This window comes from Meriones unguiculatus, chromosome 9 (assembly GCF_030254825.1).
Source record: "Meriones unguiculatus strain TT.TT164.6M chromosome 9, Bangor_MerUng_6.1, whole genome shotgun sequence".
NCBI lineage: Eukaryota > Metazoa > Chordata > Mammalia > Rodentia > Muridae > Meriones > Meriones unguiculatus.
In genome coordinates, this window is record NC_083357.1 from 51,302,617 (window position 1) to 51,312,938 (window position 10,322).

A 10,322-nucleotide genomic window follows, 5' to 3' on the forward strand; every position below is an offset into this window, starting at 1 on the left:
TCTGAATGCTCCTGAGTGTGCACAGGCGTGAAGGATGTAGTTCTCAACCCATGTAGCACTCCTGACTAGCAGAAGTTTGGAGCAGTGGCTGACGTCCCTCTACCTCCCCCTGACGGGTTGGGCTGAGATATGTTCATGTTTCCTACTGAATTTTGAGCCCAATAGCCGCACTGTATTGGGCCACACTGGTAACACATCTGGCACTGGCTTTGTCTCCTGTCCCTTGGGGTTTCTAAGTAGAGCCACGCTCTCCATACTCTCTTAAGCTTCTTAGGCTTTGCTCCCGGGGGCTGAGGTCAAGGCAAGGAGATCAGCGGAATCCTGAGGCACCCACACTTTCCGAATTCCCAAAGGGTTGCTCTTGCCCTTTTGTGGATCCTGTAACCACAGCGATTTGTTGGCCAGTTTGAGTCTGCAGGTTGCTCCATTGCTGTGGCCTCTCACAAAGAGTGCAGCTGTAGGGGTGGGGAGTCTCCAACCCTGGACCAGAAGTCTAAACGTTGGGTTTCTGTTCACGCTTTCTGTTGAGCTTGGTCCAGGGACAGTGAAAAGAAAGGCAACCACAGTTCCAGTGTCAGTTCCTATAAGGAGAGATGAGTCTTGACACTCTGCTGGGCTAGAACTGGGATGGTCTCTAGTGGAAGGAAGTACAGGGGAGCAGAGGCAGCCAACGCTTGGGCATAGCACTCACTGCTCCACACTCCCTCCATGTTCTAGGGCCAGTGGTGAGGAGGAGGTGGGCAGGGCCAGGGCTTGGGAGAGAAGAGATGGTTTTGTTTCAGTGGAACACCATTCTTGTTTGCTGTCTCTGGGGGTATGCCTGGATCAAATCCAAGCAAGACATTTATAAATGTGTTGGGTTGCGTTCATAGCTGTCATGGGTTGCAAGTTGGACACGACTGGGTCACCTGGAGAGCCCATGGCTCTATCCTATCCAGTGTTGGTGAACCTAAGACTTCCCATAGCCAATCTTTCTAACTGGGATGCTTTTGGCTCTCTGGACTCAAAGGCCCACCACACACATGTGGTAGTTGAACAAACATTCATTCACTGAGCCTCCTTGGGCCTGTGAACAGCTAGCTAATTCACAGGTTTGCTGTAAGAGAACCAAAGAAATAAGAGTCACACTCCAACAGGCTCTGCAGTGGCTCTGTGTCTGCTTAAGGGTCACAAGTTTTATGACTCTGATCTTATCTCAAGCCCTGGGATACTCTAACTCTCTCTGCTTCCCTGATAATGGTGTTTCAAGTCTTCAAATGCTCTGCTTTTATCCCCCCTCAGGGGTGATGCGTTCTGACCTCTACGGCTGGTATTGTCCCTGTCGCATGACCGTGTGACTCCTGTGCTTGCTTTTCAGGTCCCTGACAGCATGATGGTGCTGGGTGCTGGGTGCTGGTTGGTATTTGCTGAACTGAATGAATAAGAGAAGAAGGGTTTGGCCACAGTGACACAAGGTTTTCTTAGGGACTTCACTGGATCCATGGGTCAAATTTCTTATAGTTGGCAGGTTGGACCCTTCTCCTTAAACCGTTAGCTGTGTCAACTCAGCTCTAGTTGCAAAATATTTATCCCACAGTAACCTTTCTGGACTTTTCAGTGCCTGGCAGAGGGTGGAACCAGCGTTTGTGTACAAAGTAACTTGTGTTTTCCTGGTATTTGAATTCCGACCTTCTGCTCAAACCTCCACAGATCTATAGCTGTGACCAGAGCTAAGAAAGCAAGGCTCTTTTTAAAGCGTTTTGACTTAGTAAATCCTGGGTAAATATCAAAGCAGACAAGTGCTTCTGAAGAAACTTTAAAGACAAATCCGAAATCTGTTTTCTTGGAATTTAACTACTACACGTCTCATTCATTACTGGCCTTTACTTTTCAGATAGCTGAAGATTAAAAAAAATCATGTGTGCTTTTTTCTTCTTCTTCCTCCTACATCACTTCCCATGAGTGTCACTGAGGTCTCAAATCTATGGGGCTTCATCTGTCTATGGTCATAACCATTGTGTCTTCTCCAGCTTTCCGCAGGAAGCAAGAACCAAGTCTCAGTCTCTCTTTTCTCCTGCCCCTGTAGCCTTCTCATTTTCTGCTATTTTTATCTGCCATTTTCCCCAACCCTGTCACCACCACTGGGAGAAGGAAGATGACTCTGGGTAACAAAGATGACTCATAATTTTGTATTGAAAACACACAATCTGAGCTGGGACAGCAGAAAAATAAACAAATGACTTAACAAAAATGGAAGAGGCGGAACGTGGTTCACACAGGTTTGAGGATACACAAGGGAGGGAAGACACTTAATCTGGGGTGATAGTGGTTAGACAAAACACTTTGAATGGCGGTTCTCAACCTGTGGGTCGTGACCCCTTCAGGGGTCCACATCAGATACCCTGAATATCATACATTTACATTGTAATTCATAACAGTAGCAAAATCACAGTTATGAAGTGGCGGTGAAATAAATTTATGGCTGGGGTTATTACATCAGGCACTGTATTAAAGGGCTGAAACATTAGGAAAGTTGACCATTGGTCTAGAAGAAGACGCCTGAGCTCATTCTGGAAAAAAGTCCTTCTAATGTTGTGGGGTTCAGAACAAGGATCAGTGCTTACAAAAAAGATGTATGCTGTTTTGTAAAATTTAAAAGGACTTTGGAAAATTTGTATAAGAACGTTTAGGGAAAACTTGCAAAAGACAAAAATGCACTTGGCTTTGAACTTGGTGTAACCGCGCGCGTGTGTGTGTGTGTGTGTGTGTGTGTGTGTGCGTGCGTGCGCACGCTCATGTGTGGGGATGACGCTACACTTTGTCTAATTCTGTCTTTCAGATGCTAAAAGTCTGTGGGAGGTCTCTGTACCTTTCTTGGTCTTGAAACTTGTTACAGATTAGTGAGCTTTAAGTGATATCGATGCCAATGATGTCCGCCCAGGATGTAGATAAAACGCCTGAAGTGTCAACTGATTCACCACCGCCAGTGTGGAAAACCAGCCTTGTGTCTCATAAGCAAACTTGCTTTACATAAGTGAGACTTTCTGAATTCACATTTGAAGTAAATTGTAATGTCTTAGTGTCTCCCCCATTAATCAATACATTAACAAACATTTTGGCACTTACTCATTTTATATTTGTGTGAATTATGGTTTTTACCTCATAGAAGAAAGTGAAAACAAGACACATCACAAAGTAAACTATGATTATTTTAAATATATTTTAAAACATTTCCCTGGTCAGCATTCCACAGATTTGCACTGATACAGTAATACTCATGTGTTCGATATTACATACAAACCAACGTATACACGGGTTGATTTAATTTTTTTTTCCTAAGGTGGTTTTTAAAGGGTGAATAGAGTAAGGAGTTTGGGAAGAGGGATGGGATACCAGGCGAAGAAGACAGTGTGAGAAGGGGGAAGGAGGAGAGTAAGGAGCCGGAACAGGAAGTAGCGGGCTGGAGATGATGCTCTTGGGTGTCAGGAGGTACAAGGAGTTTGACTTCACCAGCGGCCACATGGGAGCCACTGACATGTAATAAAAACAAGGTGAATGTGTCAGGTGTTGATATGGTCATATATTTGTCTCCTACGGACAGGCTTCAAAGGAGTGTATGACTGGAACTGCCCCATTTAGTCTGGTTTTCAGTGGTCATAAAGTTGGTAGGATGGGGCAGCCATTCCTTATTTGAATGCACCAGGCACCAGTGATGCACCAGGCACCAGGCCCACAGAGATCTAAGTGACCCAAGTTACACAGGCGGGTGCCCAGACTCTTGTGTCTTCTGCCCCCTTTGCACTGATGCTCTCAGACTGTACCCATGAGACAAGAATGTGTATGCAGTCTCGGAGATCTGCTTGGCCGTCTCTTTGTGGCCCTATGCCTAGTGCTGACTACATGCAGAAATGTCAGTGATCACAACGAGGCAAGGGAAAGTACTGCAGTAGGCCTGCTTAGCACAATTGTCGGCCCATCAAGGAAGAATGTTTTCTTGTGCTGAGTATGAGGTGCTCACCAAGTCATACCAATGCAGCTGGAGAGCAGGCAACCGGGTACCCAAGTCTGCAACCGATGTCGGAGAGAGATCCAGGAGTTATCACACAGGCTGGCCACGGCCCCCCGGGCACGGAACAATTCAAGAGACTAGGGTTAAAGCTGAGGCACATCCATATGTGATAAGACTCCGTCTGCCTAATTGTCTCAGATAAATAAGAGGCAGAACTCTTAGCTGAGAGTGAGAGTCAAAGGTTTGGGGGCAGAAGAAAGTGAGTGAGCCCTGAGCGAGAGCTGGAGGTTAAATGTCAGCAGAATGTGAAACTGGGTAATGCCGAAAGCTCACAGTCAGGTACATGGAGCTTGAGTGCCCATCTCATGGCATGGCTTGATCGAATCCACTCTCAGAGGGCTGGGGCTGCAGCTCAGTGCTGTGGGCTGGGGCTGCAGCTCGGTGTTGTGGTGCTTGCCAGCATTCCATTCTCAGCACTGCACAAACAAAACAAGAACCATTTTGCCAGTTGTGTGAGGCCTTGTCTCAAAAACACCATTGCCCACAGAGAAAAAAAAAAGCATTTGTACATTAAGTGAAAATTTAATTCATGAATTTTATTATATCTTGAAAAATCTGGCAATGTGACTAAATCAGTTTTACTTAAGAGTATGGCCTGCCCACCCTGGGGATGAGTGTTGGGAAGGGTGAGAAGGAGCAAGCACACTTAAACACACGTGCACTGCTCATTCCACAGAAGTCAGAATTCGGAGCATATTAGTAAAGAAGAATAGGTGGGAAAGACCAATTATTAAATACTGATTTATTTATTGATTCACTGGAAGAACTGTTTACACTGCCTATTTGCCGATCCTGTTACTAGCTCTATCCCCCTCCTCAAAGTGACATCATTATAGCAAAGAGACACGTGCACTCCCATGGCCATTGCACTAAGTATTTACAAGAGTTAAGATATGGAAGCAGCCTAGGTTCTATTACTTGCTAAGATGTAAGTGTTATACACACAATGGAATACCATTCAACCACAAAGGATGGACTCCTGTCATTTGTAACAGTGAGGATGGACGTGGAGGACATTGCATTAAGCGACATAAGCCAGACACAGAGAGATCTCACTCACATGTGGACCATGGAGAATTGATAGCATTAAAGTTGAGAGCAGAATAGTGGCTACCAGAGATGGGTGGTGAAGGAGGGGAGTGATGAGGGCTAGAAGGTTCTGATGTTTGCGTGCACAGTGGGGGGACTGTAGAAAACAAGAAAAGGACCACATATTTCCAAATAATTACAAGAGATTTTTGGAAGGCTGCCATGCTTACCACTATACCGTCAACCCACACTACAAGAGAGGATTTTGACTTACACACACACACACACACACACACACACACACACAACCCCCAAACAAAAAAAGATAGATGCTTAAAAGGGGATAATGATGGTTATGATCCTGTGTTGATTATTCAGTAATATATATCTTTATTGAAATGCCACACTGAAACCAACATATAGACAAAATCATGTGTTAATTAAAAAATAAAAGCAAATCAGACTCAAATCACACTTTGTGTTTTACATAGGGAACCTTTTATTACACCTTTGATTGGTTGCACTTCGCACGATGGCCTCTGGATTTTTATGTCGGAATTGTGTGTCCGTTCTTAAGCTCAAGAAAGCAGAATACTGCTGTTTCAGTCAGGCTTTCTGTTGCTCTGATGAAGCACCATGACCAAAAGCAACTTGGGGAGGAAAGGGTGGATATCGCTCAAAGTTCCACATCAGAGTTCATCATCAAAACCAGTCAAGTCAGGAACTCACACAGGCAGGAACCTGGAGGCAGGAGCTGATGCAGAGGCCATGGAGGGTGTTGCTGGCTTGCTCTCCATGGCTTGCTCAGTTTGCTTTCGTATAGAACCCAGGACCACAAGCTCAGGGATGGCACCGTCCGCAATGGGCTGAGCCCTCCCCCATCAACCATTAGTGATTAGGTAAGAAAATGCCCTCCATGCTTTAGTACAGCCTGATCTCATGGAAACATTTTTTAATTGAGGTCCCTCCTCTCAGATGACTTTAGCTTGTGTCAAGTTGACATAAAACTGTGTACCCAGTACAAAGTCCCAGGGCCAGACCTTGAACTCTTTTTTATTCTTCTCATCTGGATATCAGGGTCACCAGGCGAAACAGAGCATTTGTAAAGCGTTGGCTGGAATAAAACTTCACCTTCATAGATTAAAAAAAATGGGGTGAGATCATCTTCAATGTATGCAATCATCTTCAATGTATGTGATCATTAGTTACCCTGACACCAGGTATCCACCTGGCAGCCAGTGACATCAGCTACTTGTGCTCCCCTTATATGACTGTACAGGGACCCTGACACTTCCTAGCAGAGGGGAAAACTTATCGGTGGCCTTGGCCAGATGCCATGATGCACATACTGGAAAGAGCATTGTCTCTTGGAAGGAAGGGTTTCTTTTCACCCAAGGCTTGTCCTCATATGGCCAAGAGGTGCAAAGACTGGGAGCATGAGGTGACCTCTCCCACTGCACTCATCAGCTCTCAGGACCTCTGTTCTCTTTCTATGTTAACACATGAGACTCTCAATCTGTTGTTCAATCCAGGAACCTCCAGGTCATCCAAGATCTGTCTTCTTATTTGACATCGGTTTGGGCCCTCCCTGTCAGCACTGCATCCTCTGTCTCTGAGAGGAGACTCTCGTTGTGTTCTTGCTGTGGTTTGTTGGCATGGGCCTTGCCCTGTCTGCAATTCAACTCAACTTCTTTCCTGCCCTCACTTCTGAATCAAGCCTCAGTGCTTTCTCCAAGGTGAAAAGCTGATCTAGTTTACCCCATTGTTAAGATTCAATGATGATTCCCTTAATTTCATGATACGTTCCTTGGCTTCTCATCCTGAGGCTTTACAGATCTGGCTCTGACCATCCCCCAGCTTCCTCTCCCTTTGCTTCACACTCTCCTTTTGTTGTAGACACAAACTGTGCTTGCATCACCTTCTCTCCCCAACCCCTCCCCTGCCAACCCATCACCTGCATCACCTGGATTGTTTCTTCCCTTTCCTCAGGACTCTTTGGAAGTCTTTGGAAGTCTCCTTCTGCAAGGAAGGCTCATCACGTATTTCTATCTTGTTCTGCACTCCTGTCTCTCCTGTTACGCTCCATGTTTCATCCCCATTCGCCTTCCCAAGCAGGAAAATGTTATAAGGTCAGGGCTGATGATTTAGCTTTCTCTAGAGTCAGCTTAGCACACCACAGACAGTCATTTCTTATTCTGAGTTTCTTTGTTCTGTCTCAAAATTCACATTTTTGTCTTAACATCTCTTCGGTGCAGATGTGTTGACTTTCCTGTGGGTCTGTGAGAATTGTGAATTGAGATCCAGGGAGTCAATCAAAGGTGAGCTTTGGCTGAGGTAGTGCCGTTCAGGCCTTGGAACCCAGCACATAGGCAGCACCATCTAGCAAAATAAAAAGTAAGATCTAATCCACCAAAGTCTGTAGTTCTGGGAAAGTCCCCGAATGTACTAACCTTGCTTTTCTCTTCTGGAGTTCTGCTTCTGGTTGACTGCTCTTGCTGAGGTGTGTCACCCAGGATGTGATTTTTGTGCTTTAAACTCACCCTAAGAAAGGCTCAGGATTGCATTTGGGTCCTGAACACCTGGTGTAGCCACCAGTTGGCTAATAAAGATTTTTATTGGCCTGATCCCACCTTGGGTGGTCTTCTCTGGTGGATTCCTCATAACAATTCTTTTTTAAGAGTTTAATTTAATTGTTCCAGTATTTTTTGATTAAAGACTGCATTGGTTCCTAAATTCCACAGTTACTCCCACTGACCAGGAATCTTCAAACATTTATGACTTAGAACATGGCTTACCAGCTGCTCAAAACACTGTTCTGAAACCCAGCTGGTAGACATCCTTTATTCTTTGAAAGTTTTTGGTTTTCTAGGGGTAGGTATTTCTCCCTTTCTTATTCTCTTTTTTCTTTCTTTTGTCCGTTCATTCATTTATTCTTTCTTTTCTTTAAATTAATATTTTTTATTGATTCTTTGGGAATTTCACATCATGCACCCCAATCACCTTCGCTTCCCAGTCTATTAATGCCCAGTGCCCTCCCACCTTTGTGACCTCTTCCCCAACAGAAGAAGAAGAAGAAGAAAAGAAGAAGAAGAAAAGAAGAAGAAGAAGAAGAAGAAGAAGAAGAAGAAGAAGAAAAGAAGAAGAAGAAGAAGAAGAAGAAGAAGAAGAAGAAGAAGAAGAAGAAGAAGAACTACTCATCCAATTTGTGTTCTCCATACCCCTGCTGGAGCATGGTCAACCCCCCAGTGGCCCACCCCCTCAAGACATCTGAATCCTCCTCCACCGGCACCCCTGCCAGAAGCCATTCACTGTGGAGAGCTCCACTTCAGCATCTTTATCACAATTTTTAAGAATTCTCTTTGATGGCTTGCTTCCCTTTTAGGCTGCTATTTTTGGGGGGAGGGGTTGGGATGGGGTAGGGGTTGTCACAGAAGCCTTCCATGTCCTTCTTTCTCAACTGTGTGTCTTCAGTCTTTGATATCACTGCCAAAGTAGCTTTACAGTCATGGTGTCTGGAGACAACACAGACCATGAAAACCCCTCCCCCACCCTGGTAATAGGATCACAGACCCAGACAAGGCCCTTAGAGGCAGCCTGGACTACAGACATCAACATGGGCTCAGGCTGCAGCACAGACTACAGACACCCGCAGGGCCTTCATGGTTAACGCAGGCCATGGGCATCAACAGAGACTTCAGCTGCAGTAGGACCTCAGACCCAGTCATGGCCTCTGGTGGCAACATGGACCGTGCATCACCATGGCCTCGGTGGCATCAAAAGCTACTCACGTCAATATGGCCCCCAGGGGCAGCCAATGGTACATTCCACAGACATCAACGGCTATCAATGGCTTCAGGCCGTTGCATAGACCACAGCTACACATGGGGTTAGGTGTAACACATGCCACAGACATCGATCTGATCCCCAGCCGCATCAAGTACCACCAAACCCTCATGGTCCTCATGGTCCTCAGTGGCCATGGCATCATTGACCATGGTGGTCCTTCAAAGAGGTCCAGTCCAGAAAGTGAACCATTTCTCATCTCAAGCCTCCATCATAGCTCAGAGCCAGGGTGATCCCAATGCTGGGCTGTGGGTTGTGGGGCCGTTAGGTAGGGAGACAGGGAGGCGGGAAGGTGGGGTCTGAATCTCCAGGCTGCTGCACACCACCCTGGCCACCTCACTCACACCTAGCATCGCCTCCACGTCTCTAGCTCCACCTCTCTCCCTCGCCCACACACTGCTCCTCCAGCTGTCTCGTCTCTTCATTGCACATTCGTTCATCATAGTGACGTCTGCAGACTGGCACCCGCTGGAGGCAGAAGTGGGACAGCCCTCGGCCCGGGCGACTTCCGCCCGCTCCTCACAACGCTTCTTAGCCAGCACAGCTGCGAGCATATATTTACCTGTATGCTCCTGAACACGTAATTAGTCAGAGACCGATGGAAGCCGTCTCCCTAACATTTACATAAAGGCATCTACCCATCAGATAACACAGCGTTGCTCGGTTAGTCCATGTCCATGTGTCTCGGGGATCTCCTGAACAGCACAGAACGGATTTCACTTAACCGCCATTCTGCAGTTTGGAATTAGAGGAACTCGGAAAAACGGAACGACGCTCCCAGCTACAGCTCATCTTGCAGGACTGCTGGTGACGTCCATGCGGTCTTCGGCGCTCAAGCTGGTGGACACAGAATCCTAACAGATCTTGCCATCCGAGCGCCCTGGCTCAGTCTGCTCTTCCAAATCCTTGGGGTTTAGCAATGAGCGCAGAAATCCAGTCACATTGGGGCAGCAGCTGCAGGGGCCACTCTGGGTCTTTCTGTCTTGATGGAAGACACGGAGTGATAGGTCTCGAGGGATCCATGCATGACCACTGTCACATCTCAGCCTCGGTCACGACCACACAGTAAGGTGTGGGGATGATTGAGCAACACCAGCGTTCTCGTGGGAGGGAATGGTGTCTGTGGGCTTGTGGCCAACGTGGTAACTACTCTTTTCGCGTGGTTTTCCGTCCCCAAAGGGTACATCTTCCTCCGCATGACAGTCAGTGAAGGGATTTCAAACAATTTTTTTTCCTTTTAAAATTACTAGCTGATTTTCCAAAGTTTTCATCTGAGCCCTAATCTTTGATCATACGTTCAAACCAGCAGACGAGCTAATGAGGCACAGGACGTGGCATACGCTCTGTGCAAGAGTAATGGTTTCTCTGCTGAAAGCTGGTGGCGCTGACAGTTTCAAATAAT

The 10,322-nt window shown here is 46.4% G+C and overlaps 1 long non-coding RNA gene across 1 annotated transcript; it reads right to left on the reverse strand.

Moving 5' to 3' along the window:
• Positions 1-3,180: 3,180 nt before the first annotated feature.
• On the reverse strand, positions 3,181-9,594 carry LOC132656441 (uncharacterized). The gene is made up of 2 exons (XR_009594197.1): positions 8,866-9,594; positions 3,181-4,464 (listed from the first exon to the last, which is right to left on the reverse strand). It is a non-coding gene; the product is annotated as an uncharacterized LOC132656441 (long non-coding RNA).
• Positions 9,595-10,322: the final 728 nt, after the last annotated feature.